This window comes from Ornithorhynchus anatinus, chromosome 12 (assembly GCF_004115215.2).
Source record: "Ornithorhynchus anatinus isolate Pmale09 chromosome 12, mOrnAna1.pri.v4, whole genome shotgun sequence".
NCBI lineage: Eukaryota > Metazoa > Chordata > Mammalia > Monotremata > Ornithorhynchidae > Ornithorhynchus > Ornithorhynchus anatinus.
Genome location: NC_041739.1, coordinates 55,407,703 through 55,432,830, shown reverse-complemented (window position 1 = coordinate 55,432,830; position 25,128 = coordinate 55,407,703). Strand labels below are relative to the sequence as shown.

At 46.7% G+C, this 25,128-nt stretch overlaps 1 protein-coding gene across 7 annotated transcripts in view; it reads left to right on the top strand.

The window, feature by feature from the left end:
- ARHGAP24 (Rho GTPase activating protein 24) overlaps positions 1–25,128 on the top strand; it is a 299,225-nt gene that overhangs the window by 149,045 nt on the left and 125,052 nt on the right. Inside the window, exon 1 of one of the 7 annotated variants that reach the window (XM_029077196.2) lies at positions 17,658–17,815. The exons of the other annotated variants lie outside the window; for them this stretch is intronic. The gene's annotated coding sequence lies outside the window, so the exon portion shown is untranslated. Of the gene's footprint in view, positions 1–17,657; positions 17,816–25,128 lie in introns of those variants that run through there. 7 annotated transcript variants of the gene reach the window in all.

The window sequence follows — 25,128 nt, the reverse complement described above, 5'->3', positions numbered from 1 at the left end:
ACGTCGATGATATTTATTGAGTACTTACTGCGTGCAGAGCACTGTGTTAAGTGCTTGGGAGAGTTCAACTCAGTGGAGTTGGGAGAGGTGTTTCCTGCCTACAGCGAGCTACTAGGCTGGAGGAACTTTGTCTCCGTGACCGTGGGCAGGGGTTAGGAGAGATGGGGAGAGGTGGGGAGGGGGGCTTTCAATGACACAGTCAAAAATAGAAGTTCATCAAGGATAAAATCAATCACCAAAAAATTGCTTTAGGGAGAGGGAAGGGGTAGGGTCCAGGGAGTTTTTTAGCAGGGTGATGATGGAGTGGTCAGTGATTGGGTCAATGAATCAATGGTATTTATTGAGCACTTACACCGTGCAGAGTACCGTATTGAGTGCTTGGGAGAGTAAAATATAATATGCTCATAGGCACGTTCCCTGCCGAACAAGGGACTTGCACTCTTGAGGGGGAAACCGACATTGAAATGATGACAGAGGGGGAAATGGCGGGGTGAAAGGATATGGTACATAAATGTGGTGGGGCTGGTGAAGCGGTGAATAGCAAGGGCTTAAAGGGGACAGACCCAAGGGCATAGGCAATGCAGAAGAGAGGATGAGAAGAGGAAATGACGGCTTAGACAGGGGAGGCTTTTGGGAGGGGATGTGATTCTTGCAGAGCTAGGAAGATGGGGAGAGTGGTGGTAGACGAAACTGAGGTAGAGAGCAGGTTGGTGTTAGAGGAGCAGAGTGTGCAGGCTGGGTTGTAATGACAGCGATGACTGTGGTATTCGTTAAGTACTTATTATGGTCTGGGCACTGTACTAAAGCACCGGGATAGATATAAGCAAATCGGGTTGGACACAGTCCCTGTCTCACGTGGTGCTCACGGCTTCAATCCCCATTTTACAGTTGAGGAAACTGAGGTGCAGAGCAGTAAAGTGACTTGTCCTAGGTCAGACCGCAGGTAAGTGGCGGAGCCAGGATTAGAACCCAGGTCTTCTGACTCCCAGGTCTGTGCTCTGTCCTCTGGGCCATGCCGCTTCTCTCTTGCTTCTCGTCTGGCTCTTCCGGCTCTCCTTCCGCACAGCAGCCCGCCTGGTCCATATGCTCTGATTATAGCTCACTCAACCCGAAGGCAAAAATCGATCAATCCATGGGACTTCTTGAATGCCTACTCTGCAAAGAGCACTGTACTCTTGAGAGAATACAGCACAACAGAAGCAGCAGACACATTCCCTGCCCATAACAAGCTTACAGATTAGAGGACAAACTTAGAGACGAGCTTTCTGTTCCTGAAGAGTTGTGTTCTGGGGCTGGGGGAGGGGAGGCTGAAAAATGCGACTGAAAAATGCGCAGGTTGGGGAGAGGTGGAGGGGAGAAGGGTGTGTTTGGCCAAGGGGAGAAAGGAAAAATTACCCAGTCCTAAGCCTCTTTTAATAATAGTAATAACAATTATTATTATGATATTTGTGAAGTGCTTACTATGTGCCAGGCCCTGTAGTAAGTGCCGGGGTGGATACAAGCAAATCAGGTTGGACGTAGTCCCTGACCCACACAGTGTTAATCCCCGTTTTACAGATGTGGTGACTGAGGCTCAGAGAAGTGAAGTGGCTTGCCCAAAGCCACAGAGCGGGCAAGTGGCGGAGTCGGGACTAGAACCTGTGACCTCCTGACTGTCAGGCCCGTGCTCTATCCACTCCGCCACGCTGCTTCTTACCAATTGCAATGTGACAGAAGGCCTCGGGGGAGGGGTTCAGAGACACCATCTGCTACCATTTGGCAGGACTTGGTCACCGGAGTACAGTGTCTGTTATTGTCCTTGACCTTGGCAGGAGATGCTGGCACCAGGCCCAGAGCCTGCTCTCCCTTGGAAGAGAGAGGCGAGGAGGGTCATTGACTGAAAATATTGATGAGGTCTGTCTGGGCCTTTATCCTGCAGCTGAGCCTCTCCCAGAGAAGGAAGAGGGGATGGGGTAGGGAGGCGGAGGCAGGAGGTGTGAGGAGGAGGAGCGGTAGAGGGAAATAATAATAATTATAAAAATAATTATGGTAAGCACTTACTATGTGCCAAGCACTCTCCACTCAGCCACGGGACCATAGGAGCAACCACCAGTCGGGTGCAGCAAACAATGAACGGCAATCTTTGTTGTTAAAACTGATACCTAAAAAATGCATTAAATGAGAAGCAGCATGTTTTAGTGGATAGAGCACGGGCCTGGGAGTTAGAAGAACCTGGGTTCTGATCCCGCTCCACCACTCATCTGTTGTGTTACTCTGAGCAAGTCACTTCATTTCTCAGGGCCTCAGTTACTTCATCTGTAAACTGGGGAATAAGACTGTGAGTCCCATATGGGACATGGACTGGCCAACTCTATTGGCTGTATCTACCGCAGGGCTTAGTACAGTGCCTGGCATATAGTAAGCGCTTAACTATCATTTTAAAAAACCCAACAAGAAGGGGAAAGGGAGGGGGAGGTAGGGACATGAGGAGGAGGAGCAGCAGTGGGAAAACCGGGAATACAGAAGCATAAAAACAACCAGTTGAACGAAGCAAACAATGAAAGGAAATCTTCGCTGCTAAGATTGATGCCTAAAGAGTGAATCAGATGATGCTCGAGACATGACTATAGAACCAACTTTTAAATCAGCGTCTCTAAGTACAGTCAGTTCTGCCAAAATACATGGGGTCACACCTCCTTTGCGATTGAGCACAGTGAAAGAATCACGAAACATTCTCCTGACACCGTGCTGTTCGGAAAGACCACAATTTTAGAAGAAATGATGGTGTGGATATGGAGAAATGCAAAGTGAGTCTTTCTTTCTTGAGGTTCATCAAGAAGACCACCCCAGGGTTATCAGAGAGCTTGCTCAGTGTCTTGGGAAGCCAAATGTGTTTAGTTGTTGAGAGCCTGGTTCTTTCGTGCTGTAAGGATTATGGCTGCAGTGAAGCAGAAAAGCAGTGTGGCCTAGTGGTTAGAGTGTTAAAGTCTATCTACTCCCATTTTCTAGATGAGGAAATTGAGAGCTAGAGTAGTTACGTTATTATGGTATTTAAGCGCTTACTATGTGCCAGGCACTGTACTAAACACTGGGGTTAAGTGTTGTATCCAAGGTCCCAGCAGGCTGTTGTCAGAACCGAAGCCAGAATCCGGAACTCCTGACTCCCAGGCTCATGCTCTTTCCATTTATTTTTATAAATTTAATTTATTCTGTGTTTACACCATTCATTCAATCGTATTTATTGAATGCTGTGTGAAGAGCTCTGTACTAAGAACTTGGAAAGTACAATTCAGCAACAGAGATATCCCTGCCCACAATGGGCTCACAGTCTAGAAGCAGGGAGACAGGCATCAAAACAAGTAAACAGGCATCAACAGCATCAGTATAAATAAGTAGAATTAATATACATCATTAATATAAATAAATAGAATTATAAATATGTTCATATATACACAAGTGCTGTTCGGGGGGGAGGGGTAGAGCAAAGGGAGTGAGTCGGGGCGTTGGGGAGGGGGAGCAGAGGAAAACGGGGGCCTAGTCTGAGAAGGCCTCCTGGAGGAGGTGAGCCTTCAGTAGGGCTTTGAAGGGGGGAGGTGTGATTGGCGGATTTAAGGAGGGAGGACATTCCAGGCCAGAGGTAGGACGTGGGCCAGGGGTCGATGGCAGGGCGGGTGAGAACGAAGCACAGTGAGAAGGTTAGCTCCAGAGGAGCGGAGTGTGCAGGCTGGGCTGTAGAAGGAAAGAAGGGAGGTGAGGTAAGAAGGGGCAAGGTGATGGAGAGCTGGGAAGCCAATAGCGAGGAGTTTTTGCTTGATAAGCTATGCCAGGCACTGTTCTAAGCACTGGGGTAGATACCAGCTAATCAGGTTGGACACAGTCCCTGTCCCATGTGGGACTCACAATCTTAATCCCCATTTTACAGATGAGGGAACTTTTTTTTTTATGGTATTTGTTAAGCGCCTGCTATGTGTCAGACACTGTCCTAAGTCCTGGGCTAGATACAAGCTAATCAGGTTGAACACAGTCCCTGTCCCACGTGGGGCTCACATTCTCCATTCCCATTTTACAGACGAGGGAACTGAGGCGCAGAGAAGTGAAGTGAGTTGCCCAAGGTCAACCTGCAGATAAGTGGCGGTGCCAGGATTAGAACCCAAATCCTCTGACTCCCAAGCCTAGGCTCTTTCCACTAGGCTATACTCCTTCTGCTGAACCACACTGTCTTTAATTTTGCTGAGAATCAGGCTGGCCTAGAGGAAAGCACATAGGACTGTGGAGTCAGAGCCTTGAGTTCTAATCTTGACTCTGTCACATGACAGCTGGGTGGGCTTGGGCAAGTCCCTAACTTTTCTGTACTTCGGTTTCCTCATCTGAAAAGTGGGGCTGAAATAGCTCTTCTCGCTTCCCCTTAAACTCAGAGCCTGGTGTGGGACAGAGCCTTTGGCTAATCTGACTGTGCTGAGTCTGCCCCAGTACTTAGTCTAACATTTGCCATGATGAATGTGTTTAACATGTTCCACATCGATGATTATCACTGGGTTATGTATTCCCAATTACCTACTAGAGTAGGTGCTCAATAAATGCTGTTGATGATGCTGCTGTTTAAAGGTTTTTAATCCCCCCTGTAGCTGTTCTTCAAGGATTTCACCATTGTGTGAAAAGCATCTTTTCAATTGTCCCATCCATTTGTGAAGAAGCGAAGACTTTTTATAAGAGGTGCCATTGTGTTTGTTTTGATTTATCAACTCGAATACAGCTTTGTCCAAACATGCAGATGGAGGAAGAAAAATTGCAAGTCATTTTCCACTTGAGAATGCTTTTCATCTCTCGAGACCCCTTTGTAATTTAGTGATAAAACCACCATTCAAGCGGATTTGACAGCAAGTTTCAGCGCTGGGGATAAGACTGCTTTGGCTTGCCTTGATTGGTTTAGCTACTTGCTTGACCCTAATTCCTGGTGCAGGTGTGGGTTTTGAATCCATCAGCTCTTCCACCTCCTTTCCTGGCCAGTTATTACACCAGTTTGTGTGGGTGTGAGTGTAGAGGAGTGTGAAAAAGAGCGGAAGAGAGAAGAAAGGAGACAGAGGGATAAACAGCCCAGGAGAGAGAGGGAGACAGGTGAGAGAGAGAATCTGCTTAAAACAAAACAAAAACCATCCAGCAGATGGAATTGTGGTTTGAAAATAGCTATAGGTAGGTCTCATTACCTATTAGACCTTCAAATGACTGTCTTGTCGAGAGCTCATAGTCCCTTTATGGGACTGAAATTAGGAGGTGCTTGAACATCAAAAGCGAGGTTGACTGAGGTATTCATTAAAGTATTAATCAAGACAATATGGAGTCTAACCTGATGATGATGATGATGGTATTCGTTAAGTGCTTACTGTGTGCCAAGCACTGTTCTAAGCACTGGAGCACTGTTCTAAGCGCTGGACTTCTACAGTGGGTGGGGTAGAGTCCTTTTAATTGAAAGGTGACCCCTTCCTACAACACCAACTCTGCTGTTGTTCACATCCTCGACTTTTCTGGAATTTGTCCTATTTCATAGGAAAGCATTTGTCGGAGAGTATTCCATGATTCCACCAGACTGTAAACTCCTTGTGGGGAGGGAACATGTCTATCAATTCTGTTGTATTGTATTCTCCCAAGTCCTTTGTTTTTATGGTATTGGTTAAGTGCTTACTTTATGCCAGGCACTGTTCTAAGTGCTGGGGTAATAATAATAATAATTGTGATATTTGGTAAGTGCTTACTGTATGCCAGGCACTGTACTAAGCAGATCAGGTTAGACACAGTCCCTGTTCCATGTGGGCCTCACAGTCTCAATCCCCATTTTACAGTTGAGGTAACTGAGACCCAGAAAAGTAAAATGATTTGCCTAAGGTCATACAGCAGACAAGTGGCAGAGCCGGGATTAGAACCTTCTGATTCCCAGGCCCGAGCTCCTTCTCCAAGCTAATCAGGCTGGATGCAGTCCATGTCCCACATGTGGCTCACAGGTCTTATTCCCCATTTGACAGAAGAGTACTCAATAAGTATAATTGATTGATAGTAGGTCTTTTATATTATTTCCTTATTTTACCCAGCACCCTACTCTCTAAATTATGTAAGTCTCAATCGATATACAAACAAGAGGTGTGACTTAAGTGCAGCAGAACAGGCTAAAGGAGATCTCGTACACAGCCACTTTATCAATCAGTGCTATTTATCGAGCGCTTACATGTGCTAGGCACTTGAAAAAGAACACCGAAGTTGGCGGACATGACCCCTGTCCTCTAGGAATTTATAGACTCCACCCATTGATAACCATTATTCTGGGTAGCAGCACGGTCTAGTGGAAAGAGCACGGCCTGGATGTCAGAGGACCTGGGTTCTGATCCTGGCCCCGCCCTTGTCTGCCATGTGACCTTGGGCCAGACACTTAGCTTCTCTGTGCCTCATTTACCTGATCCGTAAATTGCAGATTAAGACTGCGAGCCCCATGTGGGAAATGGACGGTATCCAACCTGATTAGCTTGTATCTACCCCAGCAGCTTAGTACAGTGCCTGGTACATAGTAAGTGCTTAACAAATACCACAGTTCTTATCATCATCATTCCGGCACCTCATTGCGGTACTCGGCCTGGACTACGTTGGGCAGGAGATATGCTATCTGCTATTCATGAGCGAAGACTCGGAACAGAACACTGGCGGGTTTTCCCAGTCAGCATTTTGGGAGGGGAAACGATCTGTAACCCCCCTGAGAACCCAGTGGCAGTCTCACATGTGCCCCGTAAGGAAGAGGAACAAAACTAAAAGCTTCATGTGGGGAGTGAGTCCAAACTTAGAGAAGGGAAGCCAACGTCCTCTGATTTTTGCAGTCTTGTCGCTGAACGCAGTCGGTTGGTTTCCGCGGAGGGAGGGTTGGCTTTCTTGGGAGGAGCAGTTCTCGGAAGGCAAGACAGAGCGAGCAGCAATACTGCCCTCTGCAGCTTCTCCTTCTGACAGCGGATAGTCTAGCGGGGTTGAAACAAAAGGCAGCTGAAGTAACGCTTGTTCTAGACTAGGAAATGCATTGATTTATTCGATCGGACTAAGAAACGTATCCGTGTTTAGATTTATTCGATTCCCTTCCGGGGCCATCTCATCTCCCGATGACCTACAGCACACCACACCCTCTTATCTTGCCTAAAAATCCCTGACTCGTTGCCCTAGAGGTCCGGGGCCGGGGCTCAACCCAGCCGATGAAGACCAGGGAAGAAAAAGGCAGAGCCCTGTTATCTCTGTCTTGTAAGTGTTTTCGCTTGGGAATCACCGGGTCTGAAAAGGTGAGAGAGGTAATGTGCCCGTCGGATGCTGCAGACGCAGTGATAAGGTACCCTGGGGATGATTTCACCTTTCAGACAGCGTAAATTCTCCGTCTAGAGATGTCGAATCTCTGTATCCGGAAGCAAGCACAGAGGGCCGAAGAGAATCATTTCCCCCCGGTTGACTCGCAGGTTCTTGACAGATGGCTAGCATCTGCATTAATGACAGAAGGGAATATTAGGTTGGGGGTTTGGGGTATTAAGCTATATCCCTGTACAATCAATCTATCGATCAGTGGTATTTGTTGAGCACTTACTATATGTCAGGCACTGTTCTAAGTGCTGGGGTGAATACAAGCAAATCGGGGTGGACACTGTTCCTGTCCCTTGTTGGTCTTAGAATCTCAATCCCCATTTTACAGTTGAGGCCCAGAGAAGTGAAGTGACTTGCCCAGGGTCACACAGACAACTGGGATTAGAACCCATGACCTTCTGACTTCCGGGCCTGTGCTCTATCCACTACGCCATGCTGTTTCTCTTTAGAAGGCAGAAGGGAGAGGATTTGGGCACCACCGAGCTAAAAGCCCCGTTGCTGAGACCGTGGAAGTCTTGGGTCCCAACCATGTGATTCAGTGGTCTCAGCCAAAGGGTCATCATCAACCATGCCTGAGAAGGAGCGCTGCCTAATGGAAGGAGCATAAGCCTGGGAAGCCGATGGCCTGGCTTCTAATCCCAGCTCTACCGCACTATTAATCCCTATTTTACAAGTGAAGTAACTGAGGCCCAGAGAAGTGAACCGACTTGCCCGAGGTCACATAGCAGACAAATGGCAGAGCTGGTATTAAAACCCCAGTCCTTCTGACTCCCTTGGTGGCTAGGCCCGTGGTCTATCCACTAAGCCACACTGATTTTCTCCGGCAGTGTAGACTCTCTGAGGCAGGGATCCTGTCTACAAATGTTATTGCGCTCTGCTGAACTCGTAATATGGCACAGAGTAACACTTACTAAATACAACTAACTTACTGGTTCTCAAACCTCAGCTCCCAATCACTCCCCCGCAACCTCCCACCGTCAGTCACTTGGTGGTATTTACTGAGCGCGTACTCCGTGCAGAACACCGTACTAAGCTCCCCGAGGCTCCTTTCTCCCCGTCCCCATCCTCTTTACACAGTAATAGCTCCACGAATGTCAACAGACACCACCAGTAGGGTGGAAACATACCGGATCAAACCCTCATCCACAGAGAGGCTTCATGGAGCAGAGATGGTGAAAAAGCTGTTATTACTTCCAGCTTCAGAGCATGCTTCAGCGGGTCGGAGAGGACCCCTAAGCCCCCCGATTTCATACCGTGTTTGCGGTCGCTCTCGCCTAATTGTTTCCTGGCAATGGATTTGGGTGGGCGGCTTTGAGGGGTGGAATCGCTGAGCCCCCAGGGTCCCAGAGGAGGCCAAGGAGCCTCCTCCCCAGTGAACATCTGGGTGAGCATCTGCACTTTCCACCCTGAACCCATCAGCCCAGCTGGTCTCTGCCTCACCGCAGCCAAGAGGCTTGAAAAACTCCTACCACGCAATCCACGTGGCTTTTTCTGCATCTGCGCCCCAGGCTGTTCCTTCCTGAACCTCAGCTGAAAGTCAGGGTTCCTAAGGAACCCTCAACAGTGCCTCTTGTGCGGAGGAACAAGAGCCCAACTCCCCTGGTATACCGGTGACCCCGGCACCCCAAGGAGGGGACGGGGGGATCTTTCGTGTGGGGATCTCTTGTGTATCCTTGGTTCAAAAACAGGGAGATTGAACGACAGGGCGGCCATTCATTCATTCAATAGTATTTACTGAGCACTTACTGTTTGCAGAGCACTGTGCTAAGCGCTTGGGAGAGTACAGAATAATAAACCAATACATTCCCTGCCCATAATGAGTTTAATAATAATAATGTTGGTATTGGTTAAGCGCTTACTATGTGCAGAGCACTGTTCTAAGCGCCGGGGTAGACACAGGGGAATCAGGTTGTCCCACATGAGGCTCACAGTCTTAATCCCCATTTTACAGATGAGGTAACTGCGGCACAGAGAAGTTAAGTGACTTACTCACAGTCACACAGCTGACAAGTGGCAGAGCTGGGATTCGAACTCACGACCTCCGACTCCAAAGCCCGGGCTCTTTCCACTGAGCCACGCTGCTTAAAAGAGACAGACATTAATATACATAAATACATTACAGATATGCATGTAAAGTGGAGCAAGTCAGGGTGACACAGAAGGGATTGGGAGAAGAGGAATGGGGCAGGAGGGTGCTTATTTAGGGAAGGCCTCCTGGAGGAGATAGACTTTGAAGACTTTGAAGCAGGGGAGAGTACTTGTCTGTTGGATTTGAGGAGGGAGGACGATCCAGGCCAGAGGCAGGACGTAGGCGAGGGGTCGGCAGCAAGTTGGGCGAGATCGGGACACAGTGAGAAGGTTAGCGCTAGAGGAGCAAGGTGTGGGGGCTGGGTGTAGTAGGAGTGTAGTGAGGTGAGATAGGAGGGGACAAGGTGAACTCCATCACCATCATTGCTTTAAAGCCAATGAGCACTCATTCAGTTCAGCTGGTCTGTCCCCTGGTCTGGAAGTTCATCCAGTAGTATTTATTGAGCGCTTACTATGTGCAGAGCACAGTAATAAGCGCTTGGAATGTACAAATCAGTAACAGAGAGAGACAGTCCCTGCCCTTTGATGGGCTTACAGTCTAATCGGGGAAGACGGACAGACAAGAACAATAGCAATAACGGCACAAGATGTCTTTCTGCCCGGTATTCCTGCGTGAAGTCACCAGCCTCTCCCGTGACCCCGGCTTCTGCTGCCGAGTTCCTTAGCTCGGCATAATAATAATAATTGTAGTATTTTTTAAGCCCTAACTGTATACACCAGGCACTGGACTAAGGGCTGGAGTGGTTGCAAGTACATCAGGTTGGACACAGTCCCCGTCTCACATAATAATAATTAATTACGGTATTTGTTAAGCGCTTACTATGTCCCAAATACCGTTCTAAGCACTGGAGTTCACATGGGGTCGTTAGTCTCAATCCCCATTTTACAGGTCAGGTAACTGAGGCCCAGTGAAATGACTTGCCCAAGGTCACACAGCAGACAAGTAGCAGAGCCGGAAATAGAACCCATGACCTTCTGACTCCCAGGCTCTGGCTCTGTCCATTGAACCATGCTGCTTCTCAATAAAATTAGGATCCGGAATCCCTGCCCCAAGAAGTTACAGTCCCCTATTTCACCTTCCTCTGGAAAACAGGGATAAAGACAGGTATGTTCACAGGAATGAGGGTGGGGATAAAGACAGAAATGGAGGATTCCCTCCTCCACAACTGCACTGCTTCCTGTTTTATTCCTGCCAAAAAGTATTTCTGTTAGAGAATGCATGTTGCTGTTCCCTGCCCAGTCATATTTTTTTCTAAACAGAGATTCACATTTTCCATATGTTCCCTCTGAGAGGAAAACAAAATTATTTGCCAAGGGAAAGATAAAAAAACAAACCCCTCCTTTGTGAGTGTAGTTGCCTGCCAGAAGAATTTTCAAGAGCTGGAAGTTAAAATCCTCTTGTACATATGTAGATTTTAATTAATATATTCATCTGTAGATTCAGTTTTCGCCCTGATACATTTGTATTTCATCCCAGGTGAACACCACTGGGGAACAAGATTATGTCTGATCTGATTACCTTGTATGTACCACAGTATGCAACACAGTACTTGGTACATAGTAAGTACTTAGCAAATGCCACAGTCATTATTAGTAGTGAAAATAGAATTTGGCAAGCACCCACTGTGTAAACTCTGGGGTAGAATCGAGATGATCGGCTCAGACAAAATCCCTGTATTAAGCGCTGGGGTAGATACAAGCTAATCAGGTTGGACATAGTCCTGATCAGTCAGTCAGCCAGTCAGTCATTATTTCCTGGGGCTCACTATCTTAATCCCCATATTACAGATGAGGAAACTAAGGCCCAGAGAAGTTAAGTGACTTGTCCAAGGTCACACAGCAGACAGGTGACAAAATAGGGATTAGAACCCAAGCCTTCTGACTCCCAGGCCCAGGATCTTTCCACTAGGCCATGCTGCTCCTCCTCCTCCTCCTCCTCTCTATTATTATTATTATTCCTCTGACTTTCACTATCAAGAGACTATTTGTGTGTGCCTCTTCCATCACTGTGTAGTTTACAGTCTACAGTAAAACTGCCACCGGAGTGAGCGGGGCAAAGGTAAAGATTGTGTTTAGGCCATTCCGTTCTGAACCAGCCGCATCCTGATGCTCTGTTGGCGATACTTCCCTGTCCCTCTGCCACGATGGTCTGATGTCCTGATCATTATGGTCAAAAAATAGACGGGATGATGGATCGATCAAACGCAGCGTGGCTCAGTGGAAAGAGCATGGGCTTGGAAGTCAGAGGTCATGGGTTCGAATCCTGGCTCTGCCACTTGGCAGCTGAGTGACTGTAGCCAAGTCACTTCACTTCTCTGTGCCTCAGTTACCTCATCTGTAAAATGGGGATGAAGACTGTGAGCCTCATGTGGGACAATCTGATTACCCTGTATCTACTCCAGCGCTTAGAACAGTGCTCTGCACGTAGTAAGCGCTTAACAAATGCCAACATCATCTTTATTATTACTGTTATTTATTGAGTGCTTACTGTGAGCAGAGCCCTGTACTAAGCGCTTGGGAGAGCACAATGTAGCAGAGTTGGAAGACACAAACCTTGCCCGTGCTGAGAAGCAGTGTTGCCCAGTGGAAAAAGCATGGGCCTGGGAGCCAGAGAACCTGGGTTCCGATCCTGGCTCCACCACTTGCCTGCTCTATCACTTTGGTCAAGTCACTTCTCTGGGCCCCAGTTACTTCAACTGAAAATGGGGATTAAGACTATGAGCTCCACATGGGACATGGACTGTGCCCAACCTGATTAGCTTATATCTGCCGCAGTGCTTAATATAATGCCTGACACACTGAGTTTACATTCTACGGGGGAGACTGGCCAACTAAAAATGTTCTCCCAGTTTCTCTCTCCCAGACCTCGTCCTTTAAATGTTATTTTCAGGCATGTTTAACTGATAGCCGCTTAATAACTCCCACTGTCATTAGCCTGAACAGCTGCTCTTTCAGATTTCCTGGTATAGCATCTGTTTGCTGAACAACTGGACTCCGAACTGGATTCATCTCACTCCAGGACTGGATTTATTCACTCATTCTATGGAACCACTAGTAAACCTTTGATCGGAACGAACTGAGATTGGGTCTTACGTTTCAGCAGCATTCCCTAAGTGTCAAGCACAGGGCTAGATACAAGAAAACCAACCGAGAAGCAGCGTTGCCTAGTGGAAAGGGCACGGCCCTGGGAGTCAGAGGACCTGGGTTCTAATCCCAGCTCCTGCACTCGTCTGCCGTGTGACCTCGGGCGAGTTACTTCACTTCTCTGTGCCTCAGTGACTTCCTCTGTAAAATGGGGATTAAGGCTATGAGCCCCATGTGGGACATAGACTGTGTCCAAACTAATCAACCGGTTGCAGGGCTTGGTATTCGTTAAGTTCTCACTGTGTGCGCTTGGGAGAATACTGTACAAAAGAGTTGGGAGGCATGTTTTCTGCTCACAAGAAGTTTAAAATCTAGAGGGGAAGACAGACATTAAAAGAAGTAAATTATGGATGTGGACATGTGAGGTTGAGGGTGGAGGGAATACTAAATGCTCAAAGGATACAGGTCCAAGTGGATAGGCAATGTCTAAAGCCACAGAATGAAAAAATATCAACGTCGTATTTATTGAGCACTTACTTTGTGCGGAACACTGAATTGAGCCCTTGGGAGAGTGTAATCCAGTCGGTTGACACAATTCCTCCCCTCAGGACCTTACAGTCTACCAGAGATATAGTAGATCAAATTCACGGCTCACAGGAGAGCGCCAAGCTAGGGTGGGAGGTTGAATTATCCATGAGGTAAAGAGATTTGACTTTCCTCTCTCTCATTTAGAAAACATATGTTGCCAGCATCAAGATTTAGCTTCCGCTTCTGACAGGTTGACGGCTGCAGCCAGTCTCTTTGAAGCCTGCCGCGGTGGAAAAAGGAACTCCGGGGATAACACTGGTTCAGAAACTGACACTCGTGTTTGCTTTGGCTTGAGAGAGTGAAGTTGGGGAGGTGTCAGGACAATTTTCTGAGTTAATGAGATTTCTTCTTAAATCTCCATGCTTTCTGGGTACACCGTGGTTAACAGAACACATTTCTGCCCTCTCCCCCTCCCCCCCAGTCTCATCTTTTTATGACCAGAATCCTACAAAAGCAAAAGAGGATATTAAAATTCACTGTTATTAGCCGAGGAAACAGGGAGATCTCTTCTGTATGTTTTTTGCTGTGCTGATGTACTTGGACTAGGGCTGGAATATTTTTCAGGGCTTGAAAGTTGATGCCGTGCCCACAAATAATTCAGCGTTTTCAAAGCTTCGTTGAAAAGCCAATGGTGATTTAATGCATAGACAATTTTAGGTGGATTGCGGTGACTTCACAATGAGTAATTGTGGATTCCTCGTGACCTCAGGGGACTGGAAGAGACCAGGAAAGGTCATTGACTCCTGCCCCCTGCCTCCATGACCATGAGATGTGGGTCAGGTAGTTATTCTTTTCTTAAGATTCTCTAAGAGGAAAACTCAACAACCCCTTAGGGTACCCCGTTCCACTGTGCCTCATGATGATCATTCTTTTTGTCCAGTTGAATTCTCTCCTGGTTTATTCTAAGCTCACTTCTTCAGTGGAGAATAAGTGGGTAATCGATCAATTGTATTTACTGAGCACCTACTACATGCAAAGCACCTTACTAAGCACTTGGGAGAGTACGATTTACCAGACTGTGAGCCTGTCGTGGGCAGGGATTGTCTCTCGTTATTTGCTCTTTTGTACTTTCCAAGCGTTTAGTACAGTGTTCTGCACACAGTAAACGCTCAATAATTACAGGTGAATAAATGAATGAGTTGGTACATATGTTTTCTGCCCACAACTAGCTTACAGTTTAGAAGAAGAGGTAGACATTAATATGAATAAATTATGGCTATGTACATAAGTGCTGTGGGACTGAGGTGGGGGGGAATAAAGGGAGAAAATCCAAGTGCAAGGGTGGTGCAGAAGAGAGTGGGATGAGGGCTTAGTCGGGAAGGCCTCTTGGAGGAGGTGTGCCTTCAATAAGGCTCCGAAGGTGGGGAGGGTCATTGTCAGATATGAAGAGGGAAGGCGTTCCAGGTCAGAGACAGGATGTGGGCAAGAGTTCGTTGAGATAGACCAGATTGAGGTACAGGGAGTATGTTGGCACTTAAAAGGTGTGAAGTGTGTGGGCATAAACCCTTCCCAATGATTGGGCGATGTGGTGATGTGGTCTTGGAGCCGAGAGGACCCAGGGTCCGGTCCCAGCTTTGCTCCCAGCCTCTTTCCTCATCTGGAACATGTGGACAGTTATTCCTGTACTTCCCAACCTCACTGGGATGCCCTAAAGACAAAAACATGAGGAACAGCATGCCCTAGTGGATCGAGCACAGGCCTGGGAGTGAGAAGGACTTGGGTCCTAATCCCAGCTCTGCCACTGCTTTGCAGTGTGACCTTGGGCAAGTCACTTCACTTCTTTGTGCCTCTGTTACCTCATCTTTAAAATGGAGATTGACTGTGAGCCCCATGTGTGATGGGGTTCATGTCCAACGTGATTACCTTGTATATGCCCAAGTGTATATGCCATCACACAGTAAGTGCTTAACAAATACCCAAATATTATTATTATCATTATTCCTTTTCTGACCTGAGGAAAGGCTCTTTATAGATGGAAGCATCATAGGGAATATGTGAATGGATAAGAACACAAAGTCTGCCTCTGGAAAAATTCCCTCCTTTTCTCTTTTGGACTCTTCTTTCGGTGTTTGAGTCTTCCCTACAAGCCTACTGTATGGAGGAGGACAGTTTCACCGTGGTTCCGATTCACGATTGGAAAGACAAGTTGGCTTTTTTTGGCCTCCCACATGAACAATGCCACTGTTTCCCAGACACAGTACTCTGCCCATAATAATCGCTCAAAAAATACCATTGATTGATCATTCATGTCGCTGATGGTGAGATGATGAGATTCTCTATGCCTCAGTTACCTCATCTGGAAAATGGGGATTAAGACCGTGAGCCCACTATGGGACATGGACTTTGTCCAACCTGATTAATCCACCCCAGTGCCCTAGGACAGTGCCTGGCACATAGTAAGCACTTAACAGATGCCATAAAAAAAGAAACAATATAATTATTGTTTTTGTTAAGTGTCCACTGTGTGAAAAGCACTGTTCTAAGCACTGGGGTAGATCAAGTTGGACACAGTCCCTGTCCCACATGTGGCTCACAGTCTGAATAGGAGTAGGAACATATCTACCAACTCTGTTATATTGTATTTTCCCAAGCGCTTAGTACAGTGCTTTGCAAACAGTAAGTGCTCAATAAATATGATCAGTCAATTAATTGAGAGAGAACAGGTATTGAATCTCCACTTTGCAGATGAGGAAAGCCAGGCACAGAGAAATCGAGTGACTATTCCAAGGTCACAGAGCAGGCAAATGGCGGAGCCAGGATTAGAACCCAGGTCGGCTGACTGCCAGGCCTGGGCTCTTTCCCTTAGTCCTCGCTGCTTCCCATCTAGGCCACAGGTACTCTGGGAGGAGCATCTACACATGTGACTCTCCAGGTGACAGTTTGGAATTGTGCAGGCAAGAGCATTGAGTGAGCCCCATCGATATGCACCAGATACTCTCCTGGGGGGCTGCAAGTGCCAGTGCTCCCTCCAAAGCGTCTAACTCACTATAGGGGAGTAACTTTGCACCCAGGGTGAATTGGGCTCAGTGTAAATAAATGCAGTTCGAGGTGGTTATCCTTGTCGGAAAAAATTTCCATCTTTTATACAGGGGATTTGATATGGAAGATAGCACAAGAACGTAATACCTTACTACGTTTGAAGATCACTAGCTAAGAAACAGTGTAGCCTAGTGGATAGGGCACGGGCCTGGGAGTCTGAAGGACCTGGGTTTTATTCCAGACTCCACCGTACCTCTACTGTATGACCTTGGGCAAATCACTAAACTTCTCTATGCCTCACTTCCCTCATCTGTAAAATAGGGATTAAGAGTGTAAGCCCCATTGATGATAATAATAATGTTGGCATTTGTTAAGCGCTTATTATGTGCAGAGCACTGTTCTAAGCGCTGGGGGAGATACAGGGTCATCAGCTTGTCCCACGTGAGGCTCACGGTCTTCACCCCCATTTTACAGATGAGGGAACCGAGGCACAGAGAAGTTAAGTGACTTGCCCACAGTTACACAGCTGACAAGTGGCAGAGCCGGGATTCGAACCCATGAGCTCTGACTCCCGAGCCCGGGCTCTTTCCACTGAGCCACGCTGCTTCTCTCATCAGGACAGAGCCTTTGTCCAACCTGATTAAATCCAACCTGATTAACTTGTTTCTAACCCAGTGCTTAGAACAGGGCTTGACACCTAATAGGTGCTTAACAAGTACCATAATTATTAAATATTATTCTCTTTTTAAATTAAAAAAGTTGGGTAACCTAAATGATATCAGAAATCTAAATTGAACAAAGCAATAGAGATGACTGTGTGATTATAAAGAAAACAGCATTGAGATTTTGGGCCCGAGCGGATTTGAAGTTCTTCTAATCCATGAAAAAAAGATGGAGTCAGTTGATAAAACTTCCACCGCTGCCCACGAGGAACTGTTGAATGAAAACAACAAGCACTGAACTAACAGTTTATTCTAACTTTGGTCCCGTTTCCGCAGTTCTTATTCTCTGGAGCTTACAGTCTAATTCCTCGTAGTCAGGGAATGTCTACCATCTGTGTTATAGTGTACTCTCCCAAGCGCTCAGTACAGTGCTCTGCACGCAGAAAGCACTCAGTAAATACGATCGGTCGATCGGTTCCACGCTCAACAGTCTGCACACAGTAGGTGCTTAATAAATACGATTGAATGAATGAATGAGAAGGTTCTGGAAGTAAAGACTGAAGGAAAACTCGTTAGGGAATGTGTTAATGTTTTCTGAGAAATTAACGGATAAGTAAAAGGAGAGTGGTATTTAACAAGGAAGTTGTAAGAAAAGGAGGCTTTAGCATCTCTTGAATCATGTCACTAGTTCTTTCCTCAATGCTCTAATACTACATTATTTAAGGTATGCATCTCTAGTTCTTCTCAGTATAGCGCAAAAGAGGGTGTTCGGTCAGGGTAGGGAAGAGGAGGAGGAGAGGGGACAGGAGGAGGAGGAGAGGGAGGAAGAGGACAAAGAAAATTTGCTCCAGGAAGGGTTTAGCTTTCCATCTCCAAGAAAGTTAAATATAGCAACCGCTGGTTTGAAAAGAATGGTGTATGTCCAACTGCTCTTTCCAAGACAAGCTGTGCAGTTTTTTTGTCAGCAAAGCTCACTTTCAGCAGAAGGCAGTGGCCAGCGAAAGCCGAGTCGGCTTTAGAGAAACAACCGTGGGAGAACCAGATCAGTGACTTATAAGGTACTTCTTTTTCCCTTTGTGGACTCTCTCGAAGTTGTGCGGTCCCGGGATGCCAAGCTTGCTGCCTTCGGGTCAAATAGAAGGGGTTTTTCCTGCTCGCTGTCCCCGGCTGTGAGGGTCGCGTTGTGTCGGTAACGTTTTCCGTCGCTTGGCGGGATTATCTGGGGACCGTTGGGATTGGAATGCAGCGAGACGTTAGCTCAGTGTCGGATTGTTTGGGTTGGTGCCTTTTCCCATTCGGTCGGACACATCGGTGTCTCCCGAGGAGGTGCTTCCCGGGCATTAAGGGACCACGGAGGGGGTTTCTCTGGGCACGGGGTTCCGTTCTTCAGAGGGGCAGTCCAGGCTGGGAAAGAGGGGCAGGGGAATGGATGTTTCGTTTGGATCTGGGTTTTAATCCTGTGGGTCGTGGGTTCTAATCCCAGCTCTGCCAATTGTCTGCTGTGTGACCTTGGGCAAGCCACTTCTCTGTGCCTCAGTTACCTCATCTGGAAAATGAGGATTAATACTGCGAGCCCCACGTGGGACAACCTGGTTACCTTGTATCTATCCCAGCCTTTGGAACAGTGCTTGACACATAGTACGCGCTTAATAAATGCCATTATAAAAAAAAATTGGGGTGGGACAACCGTTGTGGGCAACAGGAATGTGTCTGTTTACTGTTATAGCGTATTCTCCTAAGCGCTTGGTACAGTGCTCTGCACAAAGTAGGCACTCAGTAAATAGAGTTGAATAAATACGATTGAATGAATGAACGCATCAACCCAGAGAAGGAACCAGCCAGTCCTGAAGACCCAACCATGTCCGCGGACGGGCCAGAGTTAAGGAATCGTTTCTCATTCTGACCAGTGTTTTGGAGGATCCAGCCCAGAGGGATGAAGCAGGATGGTCTAATGGATAGAGCACGGGACTGGGAGTCAGAAGGACCTGGGTTCTAATCGCAGCTCTGCCACTTGTCTGCTGTGTGAACTTGGGCATGTCACTTCATTTCTCTGGGCCTCAGTTACTATATGAGTAAAATGGGGATTAAGACTATGAGTCCTATGTGGGACAGAGACTGTGTCCAACTCAGTTTCCTTGCTTCTACCCCAGTGCTTGGTACAGTGCCTCACACAAAGTAATCGCTTAATAAATACCACAGTTATTTTTATGATCCGCTGGGTATCAGGGGATGTTGCGTTGAGGTGTATATGTGAGGCAATTCAATCCATCAGTGGCATATATTGAACGCTTACTGTGTGTGGAGCACTTTACTAAGCGCTTGGGAGAGTACAATCAGAGTTGGTAGACATGTTCCCCACCCACAGTGAAGGCCAGAGGGGCAGACAGACATTAATATAAATAAATAAATTGTGGATATGGACATAAGTGCTGTGGGGCTGAGGAAGAGGGAAATAAAGGGAGCCAATCCAAGTGCAAGTGCAGTATTCGCCTCCTGGCCTGTAAGCTCCTTGAGGCCAGGAATCGTGTCCTTGCAATTGTAAACTATAGTAAACTACTATAAGCTTATTATAATAAACTCTTGTACACTCCCAAGTACTCAGTCCAGTGCTCTGCCCACAGGAAGTGCTCAGTAAATGCCATTGATTGAGGAGGAGGAGAAGGAGCAAGAGGAGTTAGCTCCTTGAGGAGAAGGATTGTGTCTCCCTAAACTATGGTACACTCCCAAATACCCAGTGTAGTGCTCAGCGCTCAGTAAGTGTTCAATAAATGCCATGGACTGAAGAAAGGGAGAAGGAGGAAGAGGAAGGTCCCTGAGGGCAGAGACGTCTACCTATGCTAATGTACTCTTAAGTGCTTAATACAGTATTCTGCATGCAGTACTTGCTCAGTAAATACCACTGAATGAGAAGGGGGAGGAGAAAGAGGAAGATGAGGAGAGGAGCAGCCTGGCCTAGTGGAAAGAGCACGAGCCTGGGGTTCAGATAGTCTGGGTTCTAATCCTGGCTCTGCAAGTTGCCTGCTGTTTGATCTTGGGCAAGTCATTTAAGTTCTCTGTGCCTCAGTTTCCTCATCTGTAAAATAGGGATTCAGTGCCTGTCCTCCCTCCTGCTTAGACTGTGAGCCCTCTGTGGGACAGGGACTGTGTCTGACCAGATTAATTTTTATCTCTTCCAGCTCTTAGAACAATGCTTGACATATAGTAAGCGCTTACCAAATACCATATTAATGATAATGATGAGAAGGAGCAGGGGGAGTAAGCTCCTTGCGGAGGGAGGATCATGTCTACTTGTTTTTTGTACGCTCCTAAGTATTTTGTACAGCCCTCTGCACACTGTAGACTGTAAACTCCTTGAGGGCAGGGATCAAGTCTATCTACTTCATCGTAGTCTTCCAAGCAGTTAGGAGAGTGCTCTGCACCCAGGAAGAGCTCAACAGAGCTCCAAAGTTTAGTGCAGTGCTCGGCACATAGAAAGCACTTAAGAAATGCCACAGATATTATTATTTTAATTATTAATGTCATTATTTATCTCTAGTGTCTCTTTTTTTCCCTCCCTCTCTGTCTTATCTCTCTTTCAGTTTTTCTCATCCTGTGTCTTCTTCACTGTACTCTGGTTTGTCTCTGGATGGGTCTCTGTCTCTCCTTCCCTTTTTAGTCTCTTGACTCCCCCCAACAACTAAGTCCTTGACCTTAGAATGAAAACTTGTCGTGGATGCCTTCTCTCTACCTTGCAATATGAAAGCCACGGTGTGGAAGGAATTTGACTTGTTAGCCAATCTCACACACTGAGTGGTGAGTTTCACTGCTCTCAGCACTGTCTTTGAACTCTGAAGAATGGCTATATATGGTGATTAAAGTGGTCAGGGAATGTGTCTGTTATATGGGGATTAAGACTGTGTGCCCCATGTGGGACAACCTGATTACCTTGTATCTACTCCAGCGCTTAGAAGAGTGCTTGTCACGTAGTAAGGTCTAAAAAAAAAAATTATTATTATTATTGTTTATTGTACTTCCCCAAGTGCTTACTACAGTGCTCTGCACATAATAAGCACTCAATAATTACGATCGACTGACTGACCAACACGTAAATGAATCAGATTGGTTAGTTTGATGTTTGCTTTTGAGGAGTCTCTTCTATTAGCAGGCTATGATTTTTAAATGGAAAATTCATCAAGCATTTTTAAAAAGACCTTAAATGGGTCAAGCACTTTTTAATGCTTCCAGAGCACTTTCACATCCGTTGTCTCTTCCCTAGCTTCTCAGCATCTCCTTTGGGCAGGAAGAGGCAGGGCTGCATTTCCCAGGATCACACAGGAGAACAGGGCAGAGTCAGAATAGAACTCATTCATACGAGGTGTGAATTCAATACAAATCGTCCAAACCATTTCCTTTTGTAGAAGTTTCATGGCAGGGCCCCAACAGACTTTATAAGTAACGGAACTTGGCACAGATTATTATGCATCCTTTATTCACACTCCCTCACGCAGAATTTACATACGTATCCAAAATTTTTTTATTTCTATTAATGTTTATCTCCCCCTCTAGACTGTAAGCTCGCTGTGCACAGGAAACATGTCTACCAACTCTGTTATACTGTTCCTAGCACTTAGTATGGTAGTACTGTGCACACAGTAGGCAGATAGATATGACTGACTGATTGCTTGATTGATGAAGAGAGGGAAGACTGACCAGGTTAAAATAACTTGTTTTAAGTGGTCCAGTCAGGGAGCCCCTGGCTGAGCTAAGAGTCCAGTTTGGTTTCCCCTGACAAAAGAGTTCTCTCCCCTTCCCTCCAGACCTCCCTCCCTTCCTTCCACAATTCCTTCCTCCCTCTGTCCTCTTTCTGTCTCTCTTCCTTTCCCTTCTACTATCTGTCCCTCCCTCACTCTTTGTTTTTTCTCTTTTCCTTCCTCCCTCCCTCCCCTTTTTTTCTCACTCCCTCTCCTTCCTCTCACCCTTCTTCTTTCCCACTCCCTCTTTCCTGTTCCCACTTCCTCTCTTTTTCTCTTTCCTTCTGCCTCTGTCTCTCTCCCTCCCTCTCCTATCTCTTCTCTTTCTCCCCATTCTCTCTCTTTTTCTTCCTCTCTTTCCTCCTTCCTTTCTCTCCCTCTTCCCCCTCTATCTCTCACTGGACATACATGTCTGCAACTGGCCTCTATTTTCCTTTTTTCTCCTGGGAGATTCCCCTAGCTGTGACTCTCAGAATGAAGCCTTCCTTTTCTGAATCACTTTTTCCAATCTACTGTCATCATCATCATTGGTATTTACTGAGCACTTCTTTATGGTATTTGTTAAGCACTTACTGCGTGCCAGGCCCATAAATACTGGGGTGGATGCAAGCTAACTGGGTCAGAAAAAGTTCCTGTCCCACATAGACCTCATGGTCCTAATCCCCACTTTGCAAATGAGGTAACTGAGGCACAGAGAAGTTAAGTGAGTTGCCCGAGGTTACACAGCAGACAAGTTGTAGAGCCAGGATTAGAACCTACGTCCCCTGACTCCCAGCCCCTTGCATTTTCCACTAGGCAACGCTGCTTCTGCATTAAGCACTTGGGAGAGTAATACAATGTAGTTGGCAGGTATGTTCCCTGCCTATGGCTCCATACTGCCTCTTATGCCTTTTGGAAAAATGTCTGGACTTTGATTTTACTATCGTGTCCCTCCTGGTTGGAGCATTTCTTGCTATGGTAAATAATACAGTGGTCCCGGGATCTATAGATTGATTCGTTCATTCAGTCATTCAGCTGTATTTATTGAGGGCTCACCATGTGCAGAGCACTGTACTAAGCGCTTGGGAGAGTACAATAACAATAAACAGACACATTCCCTGCTCACAACAAACTTACAGTCTAGCGGAAACTCTGTCCTGCGGCTGTGAGTTCATTATTTCGGTTCCCATTTCCTTTCCATTAAACTTCCCCGGTGGGTCATTTTCAACTATGATTATTTCCCTAAAATATTGAAGGATTGAGGGAACTCTACCCAGGGAAGAGGGTGCAATGGTTTCATTATTTTTCATCTCCCTGCTTCCTCCTCTTTCAGTCCTAATTAGGGAACACAGTGTGGCCTACTGGAAAAACCACAGAACGGGAAGCCAGGAGTCCCTGGGTTCTAATCCCAGCTCTGCCACTTGCCTACTGTGTGACCTTAACTTCTCTGTGCTTCAGTTCCCTCATCTGCAGAGTGGGGATTCAATGCCTGTTCTCCCCACTAATTAGACTGTGACTCCCATGTGGGACCTGATAATCTTGTATTTACCTCAGTGTTTAGTACCGTGCACCAGTATTATTATTGTTGTTATTCTCTGGGCTTCAAGTACTCAGCAGTGGTGCTAGGGAGCCTTGGTTGCTTCGAGAATGGCGTATGATTTATTAATGATGCTGCCCAGTTGATCAGTGGAATTTACTGAGCACTTATTGTGTGGAGAGCACTGTACTAAACACGTGGGGAGTAGAATTGGTAGAAATGTTTCATGCTCATTGTGGGCAGGGATTGTGTCTCCCAACTCTGTTATTTGGTTATATTGTACTCATACACAAGAGCTTGTATGGTGCTCTGTACACAGTGAAGTGCTCAATAAATATAATTGATTGAAGAATCAGATTGGGGAAGAGGCAGCTTGCAAACTGGAGAAGCAATTGAAATTCCAAAAGGCTTAGCCAAACCAGCAGCAATGAATAATCAGAAAACACAGTAGCTTTAGGCACATATTTTCAGATAACTGTTATCTCTTATAGTCATTGCTTAAACCTAGGGAAAGCTGTCCAAAGCATCTCCTACACCCCCAAAAAGGGTCTGTAGCTCTAAAGAAAATCAGAAGTATAACTTTACTTCTTGGCATTTACTTGGATTATGGCCCTGCTCAAGGAACACAGACAACAAATTAAATGTAAATAGAATCAGATGCACCCAGCTCCTCTTAGGATTAATTTCTTTTTAAAAAACACTATTAAACATGGGAAATGAAATAATATCTCTGCCACCCCACGAGGTGCCCATCTACCTCGGATATGCCGGCAGATGCCGCCTATCCGTAGTGTTATGTCCTTCAATCAGTGCTGGAAAAAGGGCTAAAAAAATCAGCAGAAGATCTGAGAATCCATCCACACTTTGTACCTTTCTTCGGGTCTTGGAGAAGCAGCATGGCCTAGTAGATAAGTAGTAACAATAATAATAATAATAATGTTGGTATTTGTTAAGCGCTTACTATGTGCAGAGCACTGTTCCAAGTGCTGGGGTAGATACAGGGTAATCAGGTTGTCACATGTGAGGCTCACAGTCTTCACCCCCATTTTACAGATGAGGTAACTGAGGCCCAGAGAAGTTAAGTGACTTGCCCACAGTCACACAGCTGACAAGTGGCAGAGCCAGGATTCGAACCCATGACCTCTGACTCGCAAGCCCGTGCTCCTTCCACTGAGCCACGCTGTTTCCCTAAAAGAAGCTCGGGAGATCCGGGAAAACGAGGCCCCGCTGGGATTTGAGCCCAGGATCTCCCGTTTACTACAGAGGCGCTTTAACCAGCTAAGCCACGGAGCCCATAAAGCCTGGACCCGGGAATCACAAGGTCACGGGTTCTCATCCTGCCTCTACCACTTGTCTGCTGTGTGACCTTGGGCCACTCACTTCTCCATGCCCCAGTTACCTCATATGTAAAATGGGTATTTGGATCGAGATCCCCACATGGGACGGGGACCATGTCCCACCCAATTTGGTTGTAGCCACCCCAGCACTCAGTACATGACCTGACACGTGGTAAGTGCTTAATAAATACCGTAATTAGTAAATTAGGTCCTTCCTCATAGGATCCAGCTCTGGAAAGTGGGTGGAAATGGGAGGGGAAAGCTAACTTGTCTCCTGGTTTTCCAAGGGGATCGGGACTACCCCGACCATATGTGGGTTTGCAGGAAGGCGGTGTTCTTTGCACACTGTCGGGTTCTCTCGTTTTTGGCCGCTTGGCTTTGGAAGAATGCTGACTTGTGTAGTCACAGAGCCTCTAGGTCTTTGCAAAGCCGGGGTGGGTTGAATGAGTCCGTCAGTGGGCTTTGGGGAGTCAATGCGTCCCAGGCTTGATGTCGATCTGTGGAGACTGTTATCTCTTCAGTCCATCTGCCGTCTGTCCCATGCGCCACAAAAAGGCTGCTTGTTTTGTCAGGGACACAAAGCGGCACGGCCTAATAGGTAAAGCCCGGGCCTGAGAGTCAGAGGGCCGGGGTTCCCTCTTGCAGACCCCCAAGACCTCCCCCCACACCCCACCCTTCTGTTTGCTGATGGAGCACTCCCATCCCGCTGCCATCAGTGAGGGGCCATGACACTACCCTATTGGAGCTGGTCCGCAGCCCCGTCCTGAGGGGGTTGCTCACCTCCCTTA